The 27,851-nt window shown below is 29.2% G+C and overlaps 1 long non-coding RNA gene across 1 annotated transcript; it reads right to left on the reverse strand.

Moving 5' to 3' along the window:
• Nucleotides 1–15,730: 15,730 nt before the first annotated feature.
• Nucleotides 15,731–16,687, reverse strand: LOC114193713. Its single transcript, XR_003606294.1, has 3 exons — nt 16,638–16,687; nt 16,490–16,550; nt 15,731–15,780 (listed from the first exon to the last, which is right to left on the reverse strand). It is a non-coding gene; the product is annotated as an uncharacterized LOC114193713 (long non-coding RNA).
• Between the last annotated feature and the right edge of the window lie 11,164 nt (nt 16,688–27,851).

Genomic DNA, 27,851 nt, shown 5'->3' on the forward strand with positions numbered 1-27,851 from the left:
AAGATGGGGACTTAAAAAGTTTCCCTTATTTGAGAATTTGGACTGACAGACTGCTCCATTTATGAAGAGGTTGAAAAAATGATGAGGACTTCAAAAGCTTTCCTTATTTGAGAACTTGGATTGACGCACAAATTGTGTTTGGTCTGCCCCAATTATAGTAAGGCATGAAGAGGTTGAAATGTGGTGGGGACTCTAGACGTTGCCCTTAGTGTAACCATGATAATCAAGGTGAGATTGCCCTATGATTGGTCATATGAATGGTGATATGAAGCAACTGTCTAGTTTGGATTTTAGAGAAAAAGGTTGGATAATTGTATGATATTGTTGGACAAGTTTAGGCTAAAAGTGGAGGATCTAGTAAGAAACGAAGATGGGGTCCATGAAGAGGGTAACAATGAAACAATGAAAGGGGTTGCCTCTTATCTGACTGGTTAACCATGCTTATCTTAAGAAGCTTTTGGAACTTGTTAATCAAAAAAATTGTCTGACTCACTGAAAGCAAATCTCAAAACATATTTTTCAATTTATTTTTCCTTTTTTTTTTCAAAATTTTGGACAAACCCTTTATTACGTCAAAATGATTTCCCGTGACTTAAAATTTTTGAAAGGTAATGGCAATCAATCTTGGATCTGTGTGAACTTTATTAGGCTTGTATTGTGGCTAAGGCTAAGGGTATGAAAGCAAATATGGATATTAAAAAATCCAAAAAGATGTGGTGGTATTTTGCACAAAGATCTTTGAAAATGCTGCATCCAAAATTTATTTGACTCTTGTGTTCTCCATTTTTTTTCCAAATATCATTTCCCTTCTCTCTTTTTTTCTTGATGTGACCAAATCATCATCATTTTTCTCTTTCAAACTTTTTTATTTTGATGGATATTTTTTTTATTGGTGAACCATTTGTCAAACAAAAGTGCAAACACTATGTCAACCGTCGGTGAAAGGGTGACCCTTGTTCAAAGTTTTGGAAGAAAAATATTTGCTCCTTTAGGGCTCAAAGGGGTAACAAAGGATCACATTTTGTGTTTTATGATAAAGAAACATGGTCACACATCATTTCCAAAACATGATTATTTTCTCTTTCAAGAAATTTTAACTCGGAAAAAAATTTGGTTCATGTTACAGTTTGTCCCTTGCTCTTATTCTTGTCTCTTTTTTTTTCCTAAACCACTCTTTCACGTCTTCATTCTAACAGACATTTTTTATTTTTTATTTTCATGCTAAGAGATTTGCTCACAGTCTATCCAGGCCAGTGTGCCCCTTTTATGTTGATCCTCCATGAAATTCAAAATGTAGGTTTTATGGTGGAAATGTAATGAAAAAATGATGAGTTTGAAAATCTCATGTTATGCAGATTAGACAAATGCTTCAAAAGATATGATATCAAACATTATCTATTCATTCAACCTACTGATTTGACCAAACCATGTTTTGTCCCTTTTTTTTAATAAATTTTTGTCTCGATGATTCAAGGACCACCCAACAAGGGTAGACAAGGATCAACTTGGGTAATGTCAGTGTTGATATGGCAAATCCTTCATTTTAGGGAAGCCGAAGGATAGACTATTTCAAACCATGCGCACACGAACGTCTCAAAAGAAAAAGTCAAGCCGTTGTTCTTGATTAAACATTTGACCCCAAAAAAGTGTGACACCCAATTATTCTTTTTTTTTCCTTTTGATTATTCACTTTCTATTTTTTGCTGTTATTTTTTTTGTAAAAGTAATGAATTTCACGATTTGCAAGAGAACAATTGACTCAAAACATGACAATATTTTTTATTTCCTTCACCTCGTTTTTGGTGACACTGTCTATTCATATGAGGTGAGATGGATTAAAAAACTATGTACATGTCACTACGAATAAAGACAACAATCGAATGCAACGCAAGTTTGTGCCCAAGAGACACTTACTCACTTGTATGTCGATGTGATTAAAGAGCACCATGCATGATATGCAACTAATTGAAAAACCTACATGAGATGCAATGCATGTGCCTCAAAAGGCATTTATTCCTATGATAATGATGATGAAATGAGATACACTTATTTGAAAACACCATGCATGATATGCAGAATGACATAATGAAATGCCTGTTTGCAGAGTGACATAATGAAATGCCTGTTTATGCCTCAAGAGGCGCTTATTTTCATGAGACGTGATGTATGATATAAAAATGCTATGCGTGATTGTGCCTCAATAGGCACTTATTCACATGTACATCATGCACACCAAAAGATGATGATTAAAGCAAGCAATCTCCCTTTGTGCTTAACAGAGGTTTGACGCTTAAGGTCTAAGGTGAAGTACATGCGCTCACTAGGGTGATTTCCTAAACTTAAGGATCAATGATCACTAGAGCTATGGCCCACCTCATGGTATTTACCACAATAGTTGGTATACAACAAGGAGTGAGAGTACCAAGGAAACAAGCAAACTCTAGTTGGGGTTCTCACAATGACCACTTGGGAAGTTCATCCACTATGGCATTGCTACACAATCCCCTCTAATTATAAGTTACACAGACCTAGGTATAAGGCCCCACTCATGATATGCACAATGTGTGTGTGTGAAGGAAGATAGAGCAATTCCAAAATATATATCAAAATAAGCAAAGTAATTCACATACAATTAATTCAAAAAGCAAATATATACAAACACATATAAAGACAAGAATACACAAAAGAAAGAAAGGGGGAAAGAAAACATTTAGAAAATCACATCAAGTTTGCATATCTAATTAAATGGTTTGACTCTCTACGTCCCCAGTGGAGTCGCCATCTATCGCAACCGGAATCGCGACGGGACGACAAACCAAAAAAAGAAAACTAGTTTGAAAAAGATATTTGGAGTCGCCACCATAGTTATTATGGAAAACTATGGGAAACCATAAAAATAAGACAAGTTTGCGAAAAACCAGATTTTAGATCCGGGAGTCGGTTATGCGTAGGGAAGATGTTAGCACCCTACAACGCCCGCCCAAAATAATAATTTTCCCCAAAAATAAAAAATGCAAAGTTGATGTGGTTTTCAAAATAATAATTTTCCCCAAAAATAATAAGACAAAAATGCTAAAAGAAACAAAATATTTTTTTTTTAATTTTTTGGGTCCGACAAGAATTGACCTTGGTCCTACGTATTCTCATTCAAAATGAGAAATCAAGGTTACATAGTTCTTTAAAAGATATTTGAAAAACAATTGAGAAAATGATTTAATTTTTTGGAGGTGAACCTGACAAGGACTGACCTTGCTCCTACGTATCTCACCATGGAGAATCAAGGATCACGTAGTTATTAAAAAGCTTGTTTGTTTGAAAACATTGATATTTTTATATTTTGAAAATTTATATATTTTTATGGTATTTTTGAATTACTTGAAAAGGGAAAGAAAATCATAGTATTTTTGAATTATTTGGAACAAAGTGTCACACGACGTGAGCGGCCGGACATACACTAGAAGTGAAATAAAATTATTTTTGGTATTTTTTGAATTTCTCATTTTTTGTGAACTTTTTTATGATTTTCAAACTTTTTGATTTTTTTGAAAATATTTAAAAGGTGGAAAAGAAGGATAAAAGTGGAAAACGCAAATATGAGGGTGCATAAGTAATGTGTGAGGTGCATGAAGCAAGTGAGGTGTGCTTATTAAGAGGTAAGGTGCAACGGGTAAAATATAAAACAAGCCCAAAATAGGAATAAAAAGTGTGTGTAGGGGTGCGAGATTAGTAATTGTGGAGGTGCGCGAGGAAGTGAATAATGCAGCGAAAAGCCCAATAAGCAAAAAACAAGGCGGGGTGCAGGTTTGTCATAAATGGAGATGCACGAAGAAAAGAAATGAGAAACATGAAAGTGTATGAGATAAAATACAGTGGTGCATGTGATAATGGAGGGTCCAACGCGCCTGAAGCATTTTCTTTCTTTTTCACAAACCCTAATTAGAGCTTGAGCTATTCCTTTCACCATGGCAGCCCTTCCTCTCTTCTCCCGAGCCACCAAGATCCTGTTAGCAAGCACCGCTGCCGCAAGTCCCACGGTCGGCGAGACACGCCGCCATCGACGCCAGTCACCGGAAGCATCGCCGACGAGAACCAAATCACCTAAGTCGCCTCTTTTCCTTGTTACTTCTTCCCGCGTGTGAGGCAGGGCCATTTCTCCTTGAAGACGCCGCTGACGCAACGTCTGTGACCGCCATCGTGAATGCCGCTGCTGCCGCGACCAGAGCGTGCCACCGGCTATGCCAAGCTTCCCGATGTTCGACTATCCCCTTCCGCAAGAAAGAAAGGTGCGCGACGACTCTAAGGCTCGTCACCACCGTGCCAGCCACTGCGATTGGGTCTGCAACCATCACGCGACCACACTCCTCCATTCAGAGCTCCGAATCGCCAGCGGCTTCGCTTCAGGCGAGGGTTTCTACTCCCTTATTCATCTATGTGCTATGATTAGACGCGGCTGATTGGGGAAAATGAGTGTGTTTGGCACTGGAAAGAGGGTTCCGGTTCTCTGTTTTTTTATCTTGGTTTCTATGCAGGTGGATTCGAACATTGAGGAAGAAAAGATTGTTGTTAGATGAAGGTATGGATCTAGAGATGAAAGCCAAGACAGATTTGGGCTCATTCGTGTGCGAGAATGTGGACGAAATAATGGTGAAAACAGGTCCTAGGAATGTTCACAGCTTTGGCTATTTCGTTGGATATGGAAAATGGTGAGGATGAATGAATAAAGGTTTTCTGGCTTTGGTTGTTTTGTGCAGATTGGAGGAATGGGGAATGAGGAATGTAAAACGTGTTGTGGTCAGATGGATGTAAATATGCTATTGTGTATGTATTCTGGTTGCATGTGTATGTATTCTGGTTGCAGGTTGAAGTGGTTCGGTTCTGATCATTTTCTTTTATTCAGATTCAAGGCACAAGTATATGTAAATGGAGGTGACAATAACTTCCATGGAATCCAGAATTAACAACCAACACTCGTTCAAGCGCATAACTAGTCACATACGTTTCAAATCACAATTACGCAAGTATTCAAAGATTCAAGTAGCGAACTTAACTTTTGGTGTTATTTCCTCTCCTGCTCGGAACTCCTTTTCTTGTGACACTCCCCGTCCCCTCTTTTTTAGCCTTTCCTTTTATCTTCGTTCTCCTTTGCGTGCTCTTTTGCCTCCTGTTGCTCTCTCCTTGTTCTATATTTTGTTCCTTATGTGAAATTGTGTATCTCCTCTCCCCGTGTTCTTTTTTTTTTCTTCCCCCTTCTTAATCAGTCCATCTTTTTTTACGTTACCCCCGAAGAGCCGTTATCATCTTTCCCTTTTCATTCATCTTCTGTCAGGATATTTTAAGGTGACCAAAAGCACAAGGCAGATGCCTCCCAGCCACTCTATCAGTCTGGCTACTTATTTCCTGTTTCATGCTAATAACCAAAACCGGGTAAAAGAAAAGAGTTGACTTTCACTAACAGGATGACCGGACATATATCTGTTGGACTTTCATTTCCCCCTTTTTTTAGCTTTATCATTTTCATTTTTTTTTATGAATATATTTTTTTTAATGAAAAAAAATCAAACAAAACAAAATAATAAAAGTAAACAAAAATTAAATTAAATTAAATTAAAATTAAAATTAAATTAAATAGATAAAATTAAATTAAATAAGAAATAAGATAAAATTAAATAAGATAAAACAAAATTAAATAAAATAATAGAAAAAAATTAAATCAAAATTAAAATAGGATGAAATTAAAAGTAGTAATATATCAATATTTAAAATTATTATTCATTTTTCCTACTTTTTCTTTCTTCCAATTATTATTAAAGTCAAAATTTTATTTCTTACCCAAATGAAATTGGATGTTAACAGGTTTGTATGATTAATTATTACAACTACATAAATTTAAAAGTAAAAAAAAAATTAAGTGAGACTTTCGGTCAAACACACAACCCTCATGTCAATTCATATGTATAGGTGGACTTTACGTTTAATTTAATTTTATAAAATTAACTGATAAAATAATGTTTGCACCAACATAGATATTCTAAATTAACACTATAGATATTCTAAATTAACACTATTTCAAGTTGATACGAGACTTTTAACAAAGTTAAATATTAGTAATAATTTATTAATATTTTATCTTATTAAAAATTACACAAAAATTACGTTATCTCTTTGTGTTTAGAAAACAATTGTAGGCTCAAAAGACAAAAAAAATGGTATTTTTATCTTTAGAAAATCAAATTATGAATTTATATTATTTTAATGGGAAGTGTTGCCTAGTGTTACTAAGGACCAAGGTAGATAAAATCGTAAGATTTATATAGTATTTAAAAGTTGTATCTCACACATAATCGTAAACACATTAGGATCGTCAAAGAAATTAGTAAAATTGTATAAATCGTAATTTTTTTTTTCAAATTTTTTATTGCACTATCTATTCATATTTTTTAGTGGATAATTAAAATTTTATATTGTTATATGTGTCCTAGTCACACAATCGCCTTTCACCTAATTAAATTAAATACTAATAAAATTAAAATTAATTTCTCAATAAAAAATTAATACAATTAAAATCCAGTTCCAACACACCACAACACTTCTCAATTTAAATTTAATACAATTATAATTCCCCAATTTTGCAGCCACAATTTTAAACAGACCCAAAGCATAATAATGTTTCATATTTATTAATTATAACGTTATTATTTATTACTTCTCGCCTTTATTAATTATAACCTAAACATCATTCAAGTATGCACTCATTTAAATTTGCATCTCGCCTAAATCCTCATTTGGAACGAGAAATTTCTCGAATCAATAATGTTGTGACTTTATTTCCAAAAAAAAAAATCGCGTAAAGTCATTTTGACTTTATATTTTATTTTATTATATATATATATATATGAATAAAATAAAATAAGAAGTTTATCTTCACATATTTCTCATATTTATCATATATCTAATATTTTTTATATTTTCACAATCCCTACAAATTCTCAATACGAAACTCCACTCTTACAATTATAGTTTTTTGAATCCTAATAAAGGTTCTCTATATTTCAAAAAGTGGATCCTTAGTATATCTTTTAAAATATGCAAAGAATTCAAAATATGTGACGAAGTAAAATAGATCTTGTTTTCATCTCTACGGGTATCTTCTCTTATCATTTCTAAAAAATAATCTATTCTTTTATTGTTCATCTACATACCTTTCTAACAAAATAAAAAATAATTTACCAAAATTTAATGCAAAATTGAGAGATGCATTATTAAAGGAAAAATCTATGATAATCACGTCACAAAACGGCTATGAAAAAAAATATATAGTACATAACTTTTTATTCTATATTCATAAAAGAATACATAAAAAATTCATGAGATAAAAAAATTGCTATTTATTAAACTAATATTTTTCTATCAATATAGACAAAAGAGAATTACTTTTCTATTAGAACATATCACTAATCAAAATACAAAGGATGAGTTTGTCTCTCTATCTTTCTATTTTTTTTTTCTTAAACAAAAAAAAATATGAGATTAAGATATAAATACAATATATGATCAAAACATAATGAAAAAGAATATAAAAAATATTTTAATAAATTTTTTATTTTTTATTACTTAATTTTATATTTTATTATTTATTAACATTAAATATTATAATTTATGAAAAAAATAAAAATATACATAATTTAATTTTTATAAATAAAATATATATTACATGTAATTTAAAAAAAAAATTAAATTTTCTTCGAGGGGCCATGATCCCTTATGTATCAACTAAGATCCGCCGATGATGTGAAACCCTTACTATTCTACTCATAGTCTGGATTTAAACTACCTGACTAACCCTATATAAAACATGATTAATGATCAGTGGTATTGTAATTTATTATAATAAATAAATTTTTATCGAAATAATTATTAATTTAGTTTTACTAAATTTAAAGAATAAAAAAGTCTATAGGTGTGATGCCCTGTAATTGATAATTTATTTCATGCACACACAAAAAAATTTGAAAATAATTAAATAATAAAATATATTTACATGTTTAACATTTTATTACTCGGTAATTGATGTAATGGGTTACTTATTTTTTTATTATTTTGTTTGTTGTTTTTTATGTTAATTTAAACTTTTTTTTTATGTTTAATTATAATTTAATTTTTAACATTAAAAAGAAAGTGGAACAGTTAGAAAAAGAGAAATGATAGAAGAAGTTAAAATTATTTTACTATTTAATTATTTTTTTCATCAAATAAATTATCAACTAGTTTAGAATTTTATTATTTTAAATATTTTTTTATTAAGTTTACTTTTAGTTTATTAATGGAGTAAATATTTAGATAATTATTTTTTGTTTTATATAATATTTTTAATATTATTCATTAATATTAAAATTGTAAATTTTGTTCTTTCTTCTTTTTATAAATGTTATACGCAAATTATAAATATAAAAGTTTTAAAATCTTTGTCTTTTATAATTTTTTTTAGGATTTATGTATTATTAAAAAATATAAAACAAACAAAGTAGGATATTCTAAAGAAAATAAGCAGGGTTTTTAAACCTCAATAATTCTAAGCAGTAGTGGAGTTTTGAAGATCGCAAACAGTAGTGAGAGTTTTGAAAACTCCATACACCAACAGAGTTTCGAAAATTTCAAGCAGTAGTCTGGGTTGTAAAAACTTCAAGTAATACCAGAAATTTTGTAAACCTTCGGCAAGTCACGTTTTTTAAGGGTTGAAAGAACTTTCAGTAATTTATTAATCACACCAGTTCTTCCAAGAGAGTTACAAACTCTAGATAAAATGATTAGCAGGAGTTAAAATCTTCAAAAACGTCAAATTTACTCCCACTAAAAATAATTATTTTTGTAGTGATTATTATTATTAAATATAGTATTTATTATAATATATAATTATACCGTTTGTAAGATTATAAAAAAGAATAACAAAAGTCTTCTAAAATTTCATCGATCACAAAGCTAGAGAAGAGAGACGATTTACTACTTTTCTATGAGTGTATTAGATATATTAGATAAGGTTATTTACGTAATTACAGTTTTATTTGATTATTATATAAGTCAATTTATTTAACTGATTAGCGGTTTTAAAGTAGTTTATTTTTCTACAGTTATTTTTTTTATTGTAATCTTTTATTTTTATTATTGTTATTACTATTAATTAATTATTACATTATTTTAATATGTATGGGTTACTTTTGAATTTGTAGGTACTTATAGTTAAAAAGATAACATATAAATTAAAGTAATTAATATTTTATGACATGTTATAAAAAAATACACACATTAAAAATTATAAAAAAAGAATAACAGTAATTTAAATTAAAATAAATAAAATAAATAAATAATAAATTTAATTATTAATAATTATTACTAATTTAATACACAAAAAATCTTTATTTGATAACAAAGTTTATTAACAAAAATAATTAGATAAAAATATAAAAAAACAAATAAAAAATCTTCAAAAATAACTCCATCACTCACAAAGAAGAGAAAAGAGACGATTTACTACTATCCTATATGAGTGTATTTGTTAATCACAGTTTTATTGTTATTATTATTTAATTATTACCTTCTTTTAGTATGTGTGGGGTTACTTTTTAATTTGTAGGTAGTTCTAACTAAAAAGATAACATTATAAATTAAAGTAATTAATTTTTGATGACATGACATTGTATACACACATTAAAAATTATAAAAAAGAATAATAGTAGTTTAAATTGAAAAACACTTAATTAATTATAATTAATAACTAATTCAATACACAAAAAAATCTCATATTAGTATTAAATTTTATTGACAAAAAATAATTAATACTATACTGACCAATTTATAAATTAAAAATTATTGATGTTTAACGTTAATTGATATAGTGGATTCGTCTCTAGATTAGTCATAACGTTAGTTACTAAGGTTTTAACTACTAAACAAATTGGTCTCTATATTTGAGTCTAAATTGGTTATTAATGGGAGCAAATTTAGAAATAATTTTTTGATACTTAAAATCTTAGTAACTAATGTTTTTTTAGTAATTTAGAAATCAATTCACTACAATGACATATTTAGAGAACAATTTAAAAATTATTTTAATTATCAATAATTTTTAATTTATGAATTGATATTTAAATTAGTCACTATAATGATTAATTAGTTTTTATTCCTTAAATTGATTACTAATAATATATTTTCTACAAACGATAATAAATAATTTCCACATGTTAGAATCATTATACATGTACTAATTTTTTTCTATAAATTGATGTTTAGTTTTCTAACATACCACAACAAGAATAACATATACCTACACACAGAATTTTTGGATAATTGGTAAAGATTCCAATAGGAGACAGATAATGAATGAGATGAAAACGATTGGGATTATGATTTTACTTATGATTGTGTTAGGTGTTGCAGAGGCTGATTACAAACATCCTTCTGAACAAGTTAAGTTTTATACTGACTCTTCTGATTCATGTAAATCTAAGTGTATACTCCGTTGTATCGGCCTAATACCAACACCACCACTTTATGCAGAATGTATGCAAGATTGTGATAAGAAATGTGGTAAGAATAGGTAATGATTTTATTACACCTATGTTCAAATAATATTCATACAATGATTAAATAAATGTTAGCATATGAGTGATTTCTTCCCATTTATTTAATCGTTTTCAAATAAAGTCATGTTGTGAAATTTGATATCTTAGTTATGCTTAATAAAATTTAAATTATTCTTCTCAAAATTAAACAAAATTAGCAATTAATCTCTATAATTAAGCTAAATCAAATTCTTGTAAATCTTTCTCTTATAATGCTGACGCTCCTGATCTCATTAATCATTTACCAACCATTTAATTCAACGCTTATTCTTATGTTGCTTCATATGATATAATAAGGATGAAACGAATCAAAATCTATTATAAAATGCCATCTTCAAATTTTATTTGACCCCATTAATTTTTTTTACATTGAAATAGTTTATGTGTTGGTTTTTATTTATTTATTTATATATGTAATTAATTATTGTTAATAATCTTTTAGCTTATATATTTATAGTGAAATTTGATGCATTCAACTCCTTAAGATAAAAAAAGTTATAATATAATGGGTACAAATTCTAGAAATTATATTGTCTTTAAATACGTAAAATAATTTATATCATATGGTTTGTATGAATAATAATTATAACGATGTAAATTTAAAAGTAAAAAAGAAAAAATGAAGTGGGACTTTCCGATCCGATACATAACCTCATGTGCAGTCATATGCATAGGTGAACTTTACATATGCATAGGTGAACTTTACGTTCAAATTTTGAGCAAAAGTGTTGGAGGGATCAAATTAATATAATTTTTGAGCAAAAGTGTTGGAGGGACCAAATTAATATAATTTTAAAATAATTAGATTTGATAATTAGTACAATGTTTTGTTAGGAATCCAAGTGTGATTCTAAGTCCCACATTGGCTAGAAATGAGAGAGTAGAGCACTATATAAGAATAAAGACCCATAAACCCATTGCCTTAAGGTTTTGGGTTGAGAGTGGTGTCAGTGTCTTATGTGGTTAGGCTCAGATCTCATTGGTGTTGTTCTCCCCAGTGAAACCCCCTCTGTAAAACCTGACAAGTGGTATCAGAGCCGATGGTTAAAATCGGTTCAGACGAGTGCATGTCCCTGTATCGAAAGTCTTCCTGGCAAAGAGTTCCAGGTAAGCGTGTCCCGTTAAGATGAACGGCGGTACGAGAAGGGGTACTCGTGGTTGGGAATGCTTCCGCTGGAGGGGGAGTGTACCAATGTGGTTGAAGGGACTCACCCTTGAGGGGGAGATTGTTAGGAATCCAAGTGTGATTCTAAGTCCCACATTGGCTAGAAATGAGAGAGTAGAGCACTATATAAGAATAAAGACCCATAAACCCATTGCCTTAAGGTTTTGGGTTGAGAGTGGTGTCAATGTCTTGGTGTTGTTCTCCCCAGTGAAACCCCCTCTGTAAAACCTAACATGTTTCAATAAATAGATTCTTTAACTGAACAATTTGATCATTAGTATAATCTCTTCAAGATATATGAAGAAGTAGAGTCTATCTTATTTTCATTAATAGTTTTCTTTTTATCACTTTTAAAAAATAAATTTATTCTTTTATTCTTTATCAATATACATTTTTTTTTGTAAATAATATTAAAAAATAATTTATCATAATACAATAAAAAAATTAAGACACGTAATTATTAAAATAAAAATATATTATAGTCAAGTCACAATTAAAAAACGGTTATGAATACATTATTTATTTTTCTTCTATATTCATAAAAAAAGAATATAGAAAAAGGTCATGAGATAAACATAATATTTTCATTATCAAGTGAGACAAGTGACAAGAAAAGAAGAGGATAAATGAGAAATGAGAGCAAAAATAATAGATTTGTGTCTAACTTTTGTTTTTTTTTTCAAAAACAAAAGAAAACATATGAGAACTAGAGATGATTACAATGTGTTAAAAAAAATTAAAAAGACAACGAGAATGAAAATAAAAATTATCTTAATAAATATTTGGTTTAAGTACTCTTTTGATTCATGTTTTCGTTTAAAAATGTTAAGGTGGTCCTCTAGTTTTTTAGTCTTAATTTAGTCCTGATTTTTGAAAAACTTATGCAATTTGGTCTTTTATGATGAATTTCGTTAAATTTCTTGAAACAGATTAATAACTTCTTCATTAAATTGAAACTCTTGATATGGATGGTTTGCTTTGTTGATCATTGTCAATTTTTGGACAAAAACAGAGAGCAAAAGAAAAATTATACCTAAATATTTTTATTATTTATTATATTTAATTTTATGTTTTATTATCTATTAACATTAAAGATTGTGCCTTATAAAAGAAATAAAAAGATACACAATTTAATTTTCATCGATTTCTAAAATCTACTACCTACAATTTAATAAATTTCAAATATATTTATTATATATATATATATATATATATATATATATATAATTAAAAGAAAAATAAAATTTTTGGAGGCTGTCCCTAACAAAATCTGCCCCTATTTACCTTTAACTCAATATTACAATATCAGCTGATAAAATAAGGTTTGCATAAAGATATATGCTCTAAATTAATGTTATTTCTTGTTGACCTGAGACATTCAATAAAATTAAATATTAGTGATGATTTATTAATATTTTATCTTATTGAAAACACAATTTTTTTTTCTGAAAATTTTAATCAAAATATAATTAAAAGTCACTATACATATTTTATTTTAATAATTTATATAATAATATTTTATTATAAATTTATATATATATATATATATATATATATATATATATATATATATATATATATATATATATATATAATATAATATAATATACTTTTTGTATTTTTTAAACCTTTTACTTTGTTATATAATTATGTAAAAGTTAATATTCATATAATTCTATGAAAACAAATAATCGAATATTTTATTTCAGTGCATTTAAAGTTATTAATAAGCTTTATAAATAAAATATTAATGGAAATGTTTATGCCTAAAAATTAAATTTAGGAAATATTAATAAATATTTGTTTTTATTATATTTAAAACTAATTTTCATTAATTAATATTAATACTTATATTTTCTAAATGCATATATTAAATGTACTTTTTTATCCCACTTTTTTTTTAATTTTGTTTAAGATTAAAAAAAATTACTGTAAATTTAATTGATTTCAATAAAATAATTATAATATCTTTCAATATTTTTTTAGGTCACAGTAAATACATGTGAGTAAAATAATTTTAGGTAAAATATAATATAAAAAAGAATAACAAAAATCTTTAAAAAATTTGCATCACTCACAAAGCAAAAAAAGAGACTATTTACAACTTCTTATATGAGTGTACTTGATAAGGTTGTTAAAGTAATTACAGTTTTATTTGATTATTCTATAAGTTAACTTATTTAACTAAAAATCTGATTTAAAGTTGTTTATTGTTCTACAGTTATTTCTTTTTTGTTCTCTTTTATCTTTTAATGTTTGTTATTATTTAATTATTACACATTCTCTAATATGTGTGGGGTTACTTTTTTAATTTGTAGGTAGTTCTAATTAAAAAGATGACATTATCACTACAAAAATAATTATTTTTAGTTGGGGTTGTTTTTGGCGTTTATGGGGTTTTAACTCCCACTAATATCTTTACCCGGGGTTCCTTCTTCCTCTAGAAAAACCATCGTAGCTAAGAGATTACTGGGGTTTTTAACAACCCCTGGTATTAGCGCAACTTACTGGGAGTTTTCAAAACCCCTGGTAATGACTGGGGTTTTAAAACCCCTGGTAGTGGCCGGAGTTTACAAAACCCCTGGTAATGTCTGAGGTTTATAAAGCCCCTGGTAATGACTAGGGTTTGAGACCCGTTCTCTCTACAATTTTTTCAAAGGGTTTTAAATCCACCTTATGTTTGTTACTTTTTTTTAATTATACATAAATCTTAAAATAAATGAAAAATTATAAAAGACAAAAGTTTTAAGTTTTTTGTATTTATAATTTTCCTATAACATTCGTAAAAGGATAAAAAGAAATCTACAATTTTAAATAAAATCTACAAAAGAGTGAATAATACAAGTTGAGTTTTGTTTCTTCAACCACATTTCATAGTATTGTTAAGACAAGCATCTTCCAAGATCGCAACACCTAAAGCATCTTCTAAGATGTATTGTTAACAAAGCAACAGTTGTTGAATATTAGGGGCATTGGTTGTGGTGTGCATATACTGTTGTTACAAGCGCCAGCATGAAGTCATACTAAATTCTGCAAGGTTCATAAAATGACAATTAAAACCTTGAGCCAGATGAAGTTGGATGATGCAAAGAATTCATGTGATTAGGTAGCTACCTTGAGATACACTACTTTTCTAATGGCTAATAGCAAGCCTATCATGAGACACTACACATATGTGATATCATGCTTGGTAGAGTAAACCTGCAACAAGGGACTTGATGGTTAAACAAATACTATAATAATGCTTTCTGGTCAAGATTGAATGGAATCAGTTCAATTTATAGAGACCATGTGAACACTAACACAACAAGTTAAAAAACCCATGCTCGCAGAGTCTTAACCCCTGGTCACAAAACAAACTTGTAGATTTTCTTATGCCAAAAACATAATGCTACTCAGCAGTGATAATGTACCTCAATTTAAGCACTGCTTCCTTTCGATGATGTAATCAATCTACTTCTTGAATCATACACTAGTTTAGTCTCACAACTTAGCAATACAAAAACCTAGTCAAATATGAAGATTTAAAGTTCTCATAAAGACTAAAAGAACCTGGAACTGATTCTTGTACACATCTACAACAGTTGCATGAGAAAGTAGTAGATTATGTGTAACTATATAAGGTTCTGTTCTTGAATCACCACCAAGGCAAGTTGGATCTTACCATTCAGAGCATCGACCTGGTGCAAAGAAAAAAAATGGTGGTGGAAGCACTAAAATAATTTTTTTTTTATTATTGATAGATTTTGAAAATCTAGCAATAATCAGTATTTTGAACTCGTGTATGGTATATACGAGGTGAAAGAAAGAAATTTCACAATCAACAATACACATTTCAAATTAACTTCAAGATAATTTACTAAAATTCGACGTGGAAGATACCTCAAGTAACTGAAACATGGATTTCATGTCAACTAAACTCTGTACAGTCTCACGAAAAATACAACCAAGGAAATTAAGTGGAAGTGATAATTGGAAGAGAAGCCCATTCACCATTACCTGCATATTGAATTTAGCTTAATTTAAGAAAAGAAGATATTCATTATGATGGTAAGAAGATAACTACAAAGAGATTGGAGGATAAAGAATCCTTTGTCCATGAAAGCAAACATAATCATTAAAGAACAAATAAAAGCTTCAATGGAGCAAAGCTACCCAAGCCTCATACTAGAACTAAATTTAAGAAAACTTTACCAAATCACCAACAGTCATCATTCCATCCATGATCCCATGAGAGCACAACACCATTGTCGATGAAAGAACAACACTAAATATAAAATTTTGACCAAAATTCAATACAGCAAGACTTTGTTGGGTTTTCAGAGCATCATCCTCATATCCTAGACAATGATATTACAAACTGCAGCAGGGCAAGCAAAATCAATTATAAAAAAGAATTAAGAGAAGCACAAATAAAACTAGAGAAGCAAGCAACATCAATTATAAAAGAGAATTATGTTAATAAAGTCAAGAAGCACCTAATCTTGAAACTCAAAAGCTAACTTAAGCAAGATTATATGCTCTCTTAAGTGAGTTTAAAGGCAACAACGTGAAGGCTCATTACTAGCTTAAGTGAGAGACGCCCATATGGACCTATGAAATAATGGTCATACAAATAGGCCAAGAACAATATATGAGCAATAAGAATATACAAAATAACTAGTGCCATTTTACACACCCAACTTAACAAGGAAAATTGATCACTTACTCTTTAGGTACTTGTCATAATTATCAGCTTCATAAACTTCATTATTAAAATATTTGACAGTCTGTAAACCAAGAAAAAATAAGTGATAAAAAAACACTAAATCGAAGATAACATTAAAAAACTGGCATTAATGACTGAAAATGCTCACCTCATAATTAATAAGTGAGCCAATAACCCTTGTACTAGCATCATTATCAGCCATGTTCATGGTTTCCCTGAACTTAGTCCTCCACTTAAAAAAACAGAAAACATAACAGTTCATGACTACTATAATCAATTAATTTTCAACAAATCCATTGCATCATACTAAAATCCATTTATCCCACCAAGTCATTAGTTGGCCAACAAAAAACAAATTATTTGTTACAGAGAACTGAAACTTTATTTCACATAAAAGAAAACTGCAAAATTACTGAATGTGATATTTGGAGGAATATTTTTTAAAGGGCAATTCACTTTTATAGAAAATTTGAAATGTTTTATGACAAAGAGCTGTTAGCATGGATAATTTCAAAAGAAATTGAAATTTCAAAAATTTACTAGCAATTTAATACCTTAACATTAGAGAATTTAAAATTCTACCTATAAACTTTTTAGTAAAAAGTGAAAACTTGAAATCTCTTTTCAACTAGTGTCTACAAGATTTCTTTCAGGTTAAAGCTTCTCGTAGTTACTTTTGGTCACTACCATCAAGGTTATATTTTGCCGACATAGGCCCGCATTATTTCTATTATTGATAAACATGAAACCAAAAAAATTAATGCCTTTGTTCATGAGAGATGGAAGTATTAGATCCTACATAAGTAAATGACAATGAAATTTTTTAACATCATGAGATTGCTTTAATGCTTACAGTCAAAACTAAGCCGATTATCCTTCATGGATCAACCTTAAAACAAATAAATATGAATTACAGATAATCAAAAGAAAACCAGAACAACTTAAACAAAGTTATTGGAACCTAAAGATGAAGTCCTGATAAAATTGTATATAAGCATTATTAGTATTTGACCATATTAATCAATGCAGTAGATACAAAACTTATGAAGCCTATACTTTCTCACTTCCAACAATAGCTGCTCAGGAACAAGAAAACATGTAGTGTCAAGCTTCCTATCTCCTACCATATGAGAGTACTATAGAATCTTAACAACAACCTAATGAATGCAATACCTCTTTTTGGTAACAATTGGTAACTATTTATCCACTTAAATTATATGCATATGCTTGTCATATTCCAACATATATAGTTTTTTAATGAAAACTAATAATATAAAAATTGGCTATTTGACATTGGCTATGTGAAGAATTTTTCACATATCTCTCATTATTTAGGACCCTATTCAATTCATCTCTTTGGGCTTCTATTGAATCGATAAATAGGTTTAATTAGTCCATTTTTTTTGATAGAATATCTATATCTATCTATATCTATCTATATAGATAGATAAGATATCCTCTGGATAATTCAAATCGAACCAATTGGATGTCCGACTCGGGCCTATATGATATGACCAATCAATAAAAAGACTCTAACACTCTACCTTTGTCATATATTCCATACATCACACTAAATAGATATCATATTCATGGAATACGATTCACTTTCAAGATGCCTTGGTGGTGAGTTAGGATAACGAGACATACCACACAATTTTAAAAATATTCTCGAATGGTTTTCATTCTCTAAGGCATGTATAAATAATGATTTATTCAATAAAACAGAAGGGTTAACAAATGATGAAACAATAAAAATTGAACCATTATCGGTATCATTAAAAATCTATTGACTAGGTAAATTGCATCGACATTGGAACTAGAAAGCACATAAATATGAATGTTTAATAGAGCAAATACAACCCTTATTGAGAAAAAATGAATAAGTGAGTAGATAGAAAATAAACTTTATTCAAAGACTCATGCGACAAAAAATTACATCTAGAATTAATAGGTTGCCTTGAAAAAATAAGTAGCCATATGACTTGCAAGAACTCTACTTTAACATATTTTTTCTTGTTCGTTTCATTGGAAAACTCTATCATAGAAAGTTTTTTCTCCAAGATATTACCTAAATTTTTAGATTTAGGTATTAAAAATTATTGTTTGATTCATATAATACAAGACTGTAAAACTTTTGTTCAATGTTGTCTTCAAATGACAGTATGCAATATTTATGTAATGCACTTAGTTTTTGCTTCACTTTACTTTTGGAAAAGTTCATTTGGATAATGAGGATTGATTGATTGTGTGAGCTGATAGTTTTTCAGATACACCAGATATTCATCATGGTCCCTTTGGATGAATTTTCCTAATTGATGAGTGTGGAAAGATAGAAAAGAGTAATGTTTTCCTAATTTTCCTAATTCATCATAGTCTTTCAAGGAATTTGACAGTAATGTCTGAAAAGATCATCAACAGAGGTGCAATTCTAAACCAGATATATTGGTCTATCAATCTTACTTACCATGAACCTTATCATTCTTTTCCATCCAAGTATGATATACACTTAACATAACATGTATGTGGAAAGGTGTGGAACTGTGGTTTTCGGATCCAGAGTTACAACTTAAGAACATTGATCTTTCAAGTAATAATGCAACAAAGTAGCCCTCGTAGCTCAAAGGCAAGAAGGTATGTTGCAACTTCCTTATGATATTCCTTATTTTTATTATTAATGATTGAATTAAATTCTTGAAAAAAAAATCTTAGAATTGGTAAAGCGAGATATAATTCTCAAATCACACTACTTCTTTTGCTTACACTTGTTTTTTTATGCACCCATATGTACTTTAGGAGCAATCTTTTTTAGTTCATATGTTCATTTCAGGATCTCTGAGAAACTTTTTCTATGGTCCACACTTCTCTTATACCATAGTTACTAAATTCTACTCAAATGCAATGATTACTATAATTTTTCTAAACAGTTTTCGGTTCACTCTCGAATTCACAAAAATTTGAGAAACTTGATTAGTACCATTGGAAAACATGGTTAACAGAAAACCTTAGTCTTTAAGCATATAATTAGATAAGAACAAAATCTAAGAGTACAAAATCAGAGATGAAGCTGCAAAAAGCAAAGAGGAGCACCTGAACAGAATTAGGGATCACACTGTTACAATGGCTGCAGTTGTTGTGGAATCACACTCCGATTGCGGTAGCTATGGCAGTGTCAGAGCTACTACTTGATGGTGGAAAAATAATCAGTGAGATAGGGCATGAGTAAGAGAGATGAAATTGAAAGAGGAAAACGAAATCGAAAGCAACAATACAAGAAAACGAAATCAAAAGCAATGATGCAGGGAACAAAATCGAAATTGAAATGAGACGAAATAGAAAATAGGAGATGAAATCGAAAGAGAAAGAGAAATAAAAAGCAAGGAGATGAAATTGAAAGCAAGATAACGATCTTCATTACCTTAAACTTCAAGCAAAAACGGTGAAGCTACGGTGGAGGCACGGTGAGGCTCAGTGGAGACATAGTGGAGGCACGCACGAGAAGGGTTTATTTTCTTACTACTAGGGTAAAACAAAGAGAAAGAGAAGAGGAAAGGGTAATGAGTCAAGTAATTAAAAATTATGAAAAAGGAGAAAAAAATAAAGAGGCATTCCTTGGGTTTCTTAAAAAAACCCCAGATAGTTAAATGGGGCTTCTAAACCCTCCGCAATGTGTATGTTTTACTAGAGATTATAATAACCCCAAGTAATAAATCCCATCTAAAAATCATTATTTTTGTAGTGTATAAATTAAAGTAATTAATATTTTATGAAATGACATTATAAAAAAATACACATTAAAAATTATACAAAAAATAACGGTAGCGTTAAGACTCTAGAAAATGATGTTTTATGAGTGATAGTAGTTTAAAAATAATGAAACTCAATTATTTTCATATTAAAATGTTTTGTATAAATAAAATTGTTATAAATAAGTTTCATTATTTTAAAACACATCATCTCTCTAAAAATAACTTTTCTAGAATTCTCTAACTTATTTATACCAGTTTTGTCTTTCTGGTCATCTGATTGAAGAACCGAGACCGTATGATTAATTCTCCCAGCGAGCTCTTCAAGTTGGACCGATTAGTTTTTCTATTCGTGTAAATTGATTTTTCGTTGTCTTTTAGCCTAATTATGTTTTTTGTTGCATGTGAGCAATCTTCTACTTGCATGTGTCTTTTTAATAATTAGTATGAGTCTTTGTTGATCAGTGATCATAATAGTGTATCCTAATCATTCTTGTGATGTTTCTGTGTGTAGATAGAGCATCATGTGGAGTTAGAGATTTTTGGCGTTTATAGAGTTGTTTAAGCAGGATAATAGGTAAGGGAAGCTAATTACAATATTTTAAGTTACGAGCATGTTGAAATTGAAATATTATGTTTGTATTATGACTTGTGATTGTATATAGATTACAGAATGATATGTGATTTGTGAAACCTATAGAATTTAAAGTTTTAATCTGTTTGTTTGAGCATGATTGATGTTTTAAATACTGTATTTGAGATTAATTGACATTGATAGCTCTAATAAACTTGAATTTGGTTGGTGAAATTAAGTTGTTTGGTGTTGCTTGATGTATGTAAATTGATATGTTTATTGCAACATTACTTGATTAGAAATTTTGGTAATATGATAGGTTTAGTTGGTTCAAGTTCTGATGATATTGAGGATGAAATTTGAAGTTATATGCAACTGGTATCTGTGAAGTTTCCCTGGTTGTCTAAGCTACGTTTGGAGTCCACAATTATGCAGACTCGTTGGACGAGTAATTCTTGCCGGGTTAATCTCACATCAGGTATTCCTCTAAATTGGGACTCGCTAGGTGATTTATTGATGGATTTTCTCCCTGGACTCCCAATGAATCACTCACTGGGCGAACCACCTAGTTGTTGGTTGAAAAGTGTCTTTTCGCCCAGCTAGAGGATGAGTTCGTTGGGCAAGTGGATCAGTTTTTGAATAGATATCAGTTAATTGAATTTAGAATTTGTGTATGTTTTTCTATACTTGATTTGTAATGATGATTGAATTGCACATGTACTATATGTGAGCATAGAATGTGATGTGATGATAAGAGTTTCAAGGAAAAATTCTATATGGAGGTTTTAGTGTATGCATCGACATAATGATTCATTATTAGATTGATATCCTTTCTCTAATAACTACTAACACTCAAGTAGAATATGGTACATTATGTGGTAAATAGATGAACGAGATCCTAGCCATTGGACTAGATCAAGTCCTAGGTGCGAAGGGGATTTATCTTGTTGATGGTTGGGTGATAACCCTTTGAGGTCAAACTCTACAAAGTTTGGGAACTATCCTCAAGTGCAAGCCACTAGGGGATTCGATGCCAGATGCATTTATCCGGATAATTGAGTTTAATGTCAACTGTTGTATGATTAGAGATATGTTTTATGCCATGTTTGTAAGTATTTGACATGATATGATTTGAATATATATATATATATATATATATATATATATATATATGAATATCTTTTTTGCACATTAGCTTATCCTTTTTTTGTGTTTCTATCTTGTGTTGTTTGTATTTTTTTTTTGCGACGATCACCTATTCGGTATGAGCAGATGTGGTTGTAGTTTCAGAGACACCTTTGGAGGATGAGGAGTCATCTATTAGGATTGATGGAAGGTTTCATGGGAAGCCATTGTCAGTGATTAGTCTGTGTTTAGAACTAGAGTTGTTATTAATATTCTTTATATATTGGTTTATTTGTTTTAAACGCTAAGGTGAAACATCCTATTTTATAACTTTTAAACTGCTAAATTTAGGATGTTATAGTAGTTTATATTGAAAAAAATAATAATAAGTTTAATTAATTATAATTATTAACTAATTTAATACACAAAGAATCTCTTATTAGTTATAAATTTTATTGACAGAAAAAAAAAATGTCACAAAGTCTTAAAAAATAACAAAAGTCTCAAAAGAAATTACATTATTAAAAAAGGAAGGGAAGAAAAAAATACTCGTGCCTGTGGCTATCTGCGGATAAAATCTATAACGGATAGTTGGTACCTTCGGGTATTTGTTACATGCGGGTAGCAGATATTTTAATACCCGTAAAAAATTTAAAATTAAAACTAAAATTATGTTTTATTAAGTTAAATTTAATTAAAATAAATTTTAATTTATATTTTATTAGATTAAATTTAAATTAAATTAAATTAAATTAAATTTATATTTATATTTTATTTTACATTTTTTTAAATTTATTTAAATCTAATTTTAAAAATTTATAAAATATATTTTTTAAATATTTGTGAATATTCACGAATATCAGCGTGTATTTTTTAAACGAGCACCTATCCGAGTAGTGGGTGATTTTTTTTTTTTTTTTGCGGATAGAAACTATCCGTGTCTGATCCATTTCGTTACCATCCTTATAAGAGAGTCGATTTATTAATTTCCTATGACTGTATTTGATAAGGTTGTTAAGGTAATTATAGTTTTATTTGATTATTTTATAAGTTAATTTATTTAACTTCTAAGGTGTTTTAAAGTTATTTATTTTTTTATTGTTGTTTTTTATCTTTTATCTTTTAATGTTTATTATTATTATTATTATTATTATTATTATTATTTAATTATTACATTCTTTTAATATGTGTGGGGTTACTTTTGAATTTGTAGGTAGTTCTAATTAAAAAGATATTATAAATTAAAGTAATTAATATTTTTTGACATGACGTTATAAAAAAAATACACACATTAAAAATCATAAAAAAGAATATTAGTAGTTTAAATTGAAAAAAATTAAAGTAAATAAATAATAAATTTAATTAATTATAATTATGAACTAATTTAATACAAAACAAATCTTTTATTAGTAACAAGTTTTATTGATAAAAATTAATTAGTCACTATACTGACTAGTTTATAAACTAAAAATCATGGATAATTAAAATAGTTTTTAAATTGGTCTCTAAATTATCTACTTTCCATTAGCTACCAAGGTTTTAATTAAAAAAAAAATTGATCCCTAAATTCTCATATAGAGTGTAGGTTTTATATAGGTGGATCGTGTATCTCTAACTCTTGATATTTTAATGGGAATTCTGGTTAAGATGACTAGAGACAGGATGTATCAAACTAGGGATGGCAATGGGGCGAGGCGGTTCGGGGCAAGGCGGTGCGGGTACGGGTATCATGATCCCATCCCTATCCCTATAATAAAAATTCATCCCATCTCCACCGGGTAACGGGTATATTCTTATACCCATACCATTTTTTTACTGTTCCAAGTATCAATTAAAGAATTTTTATAAAAAATTTAAAAATCACACCAAAGGAATCATGATACTATCAAAATATTCAATATTAAAATAACGTACTATTTTTTTTTTCTTTTCATGATGTCAAATATTAAGAAAAACATTATAGTAGTATAAATATCAAATTAAAGTATTAATCAAATAACAACTAGAGAAAATTCAAATAATTGTATAAAAACTAAACAATTACAGATTACTAAAATTTTATAATAACAAATATATTTATTAATTTTACAAACGATCAATGATTTCATTTGCATTCGATCCACCTACACATATAAAAAAAATGAAAAGTTAGATATGATATAATAATTGAAATTGAAAATTTTAATTACTAGAATATAATGTACCTTCTTCATCAGATTCATTTTCACGTTTGAGTTCCATATCCAACTTCTTGTACACATTAAAGCCTCTATAATAATATGATGAAGTCGACTACGATGAGAAGTTAAAATATGATCACCAGTACTACAAGCAGATTCAGAAGCTACAGTTGTTATTGGAATAGCTAAAACATCCCTTGCAATTGCTTAAAGGGTTGAAAACTTTAACCCATTTGTTTTCCACCATGATAGGATATCAAATTCTTGTGTAACTGACAAATTATCTTCTTCCAATTAATGATCCAACTTTGTTTTCATAACTGTAGTTCTAGATTTTTTTCTTTTTTGCCATAAACTCTAAAAATTCATTCGCATCATTATCAACAACCTTTCCTAACTCTAACGATGTAGCTCTATAAGAAGAAGTTTCATTCTTTTTTTATTGATATTCCAAAACCAAATCATAGCTCATTTGACGAATTCTACTAAGTTTTAGATCAAAATCAATACCATATAATTTATAAAAATAATATTCCAACATGTCCACCTTGGATCTAAAACTCTACCAATTGTCAATATATGAATAACACTCTGGTAACTTTCAATATTTTATATATATATAGATTATTTAATAAATTATAGGTATTTTAGTAATTTAAACGGGGACGGATATTTGAGTGGGAATATGTATTGTAACATACCATTTAAGAGTCATGAAACTACTAAACACAATATTAGCAAATGATACGACAAAACAAATAGTAACTACAATATTCAAAATATTGTTATAGTTATCCCAAAAGAACAACTATAGCGGATATTTAAAATATACACAACCAGCGCTGCTGAACAAAAAGAGAGACTACTCTTAAGCATCGAAAAGGACTATCTACACACAATGCCATGCTCTACTGATCAGTATCGTGACTACCCCTAAGAGAACTATCCTCACCTGTAGACCCATCTACTCACACAATTAAGTGATCATCACAAAAAGGTAACAACCAGCACAACAACAAACAACAAACAAAGGGTAAGCTAATGTATCAATGAATCTTACAACCATGCAAGTCAAATCATAATTACCATGCCAACACACCTCATACATAACCACTCGTGCATATAAATAACAAACATTGACTCGACTATCCAGATACACGCATCAAACATCGAATCCCCTGGTGGCCTGCACCTGTGAATGGTTCCTAAACACTACAGAGTTTAGCCACAAGGGGTTATCACCCAACCATTAACAAGGTAAATCCCCTTCACACCTAGGACATGATCTAATCCAGTGGCTAGGATCTCCTTCATCTTTTCACCACATAATATACCCTACTCTACTTGAGTTTGAGTAATTATTAGAGAAAGGATACCAATCCAATAATGAATCCTTATGTTGATGCACACACTACACTTCCACATAGAATTTCTCCTTCAAATTCTTTAAACATAACCACAACAAACCATATCCAAACTCACAATCATTTTGTTTGAAGATAACATATTCCATAGGATTCAAACAATTATATTAAATATATTCACACAAATAAAATCAAGCAATGCTGAGCGTCAATCGCCTCGCAATTTCCAATGCTTAGCGCCAGGTCCAACGCTTAGCGTCCTTAAATTAACATTCTCCCAGACCTGTAGAGGTCCCAACGCTTAGGCACCGCTTGGCCAACGCTGAGCGCCATATCAGAGAACATCACAATTTTTGGGTTTTGTGCGAATTTGATACCTGTGTAATTCATGACTCAAATTGGTATTCCTACTACTAGCATTGGGTTTTTAAAAGAAAGTTTACGTTACAGTAGTTGATACCAATTGGGCCATGAATCAGGAATTCATCTTCTCATTTACAACAATAATTCACACAATGCATTCATAATTTAATTCACACTAGAACATCCAATTTAACAACTCACAACAATCAATATTTAAATTTTAAATGCCAATGAACATGTGAAAAGCATTCATCAAACCTAGCAGTAATTAGCCTCCCTTACCTGATCGAAAGTCTCAACACCAACAATGATCCTAAACCCCCGCTTTGCTACCGGACGCGAAATTCAACCTAGATAGTACTCAAACAAAATCAGGGTACTCCATTAGGACCACCGATCATAGGAAATTCACATGATAACCTCAGAATCTACGAACGATCCTTCACTAGCCACATGTAAGGGAGAGAAGAATTGACAGAGAAGGGATTGAACACTAACTTACTCGATAGAGGAAATTGATCGGATGAACTTCGAGATCTATCTACGAGGATCACTCTCGTAGTCTCTGATCGTCAAACAGAGGAGAAAATCGTGAGATATCTTAGAGAGAAGGTAGAGGTTTCCAAGAACATTGTTTCTAGAGAGATGAAGTGTTTTTAAAAATCAGATCCTTTTATGAAATTTCTATTTATAATTAAGTATTTATTTATTAAAATAATATTAAGACCTCATTATTTTAAAAACACTATCACTCTTAAAATAAGATTTTCTAGGTTCTCACATATATATCCATATTCTCATCCCTATCCTCATTTAAAAATTTTGGGTATATTACCCATACCCATATCCATACTCAGTCAATGCGGGGATTCCCTGTCAACACGGGAACAAGTTTGGGTGATACCTATGGGTATAGATTTATTTGCCATATCTAAATCGAACCAATATAAAAATTGGTGTATCTTGTGTTAATCCTTCGCAAAATCATTTTCTTTATCATTTTATAGATATTTTCTGAAACTCAATCAAATTGTGATTTTAATAAATGTTCTTTTTAATTAAATTTATTTGGCGGATATTCGTGATCTGAAGACTTCTGTGGTGAATTCTTGTTTGCAAGAATGTGAGAAAAAGAAAAATAACATATTACAATGAAGAAAATATCCATGCTTGTTGTAATGGAAAAATTTTATTCAAAAAAATAACTTTTTCTAAACCATTTTTCTATCATTTCCTGTGCTGTATTGCTTTTGGGATAATGATATTTTAACCTACTTTTTTTTACTCTCTTTACCCTCTACTTTAATCACCATTGGATCATCACATCACTAAAAAGAATCAAAATAAATCAAAATAAATGATCTAATAGTGACTAAAGTATTGAGTTAAAAGTGAATAAAAAAAGTTTGTTAAAATATCATTATTCATTGTTTTTGTTGTTATATTGTTGTTGCAACTCAATAAACCACATAACAACAAAAATAATAATGAATGATATTATTATGATTTAACATATTTAACGTTCTATGTTAAAAAATATAATCTTTCACTAAATTTATGTATTATTTACGATAAATGTAATTAAAGATAGTTGAGTAAATATACATTATTATATAAAAACAGTAATACTACTGGTATATATTTTATTTATTTTAAGGTTATATTAATCGGTGTCTAATGTTACTGGTTAATAATAATTAATAAATATTGAATTTTATAAGAGTTCATAATTAACTATAACATTAAATGAATTATGGCCTCAATAATCATTAATGTAGTTTTTGTGATAAAATAAAACTAATGATAAAGTAGAGAAGAAAAGGAAGGATAGAGAATGAGAGAACAAGAAACAACTCTTTTGTGTGTCTTATTACTGATAAGAGTTCTATAATGGAAAACCACTTAGAAAATAACACCTAAGGTTGTAAGAGAAAGTTGTCAAAATTTAGTAATCAAAAAATCATTTTCCATTTATGAATACAACATATAACCATAGAGGATACAAATAAAATA

The sequence above is a fragment of the Vigna unguiculata genome, chromosome 8 (genome assembly GCF_004118075.2).
Source record: "Vigna unguiculata cultivar IT97K-499-35 chromosome 8, ASM411807v1, whole genome shotgun sequence".
NCBI lineage: Eukaryota > Viridiplantae > Streptophyta > Magnoliopsida > Fabales > Fabaceae > Vigna > Vigna unguiculata.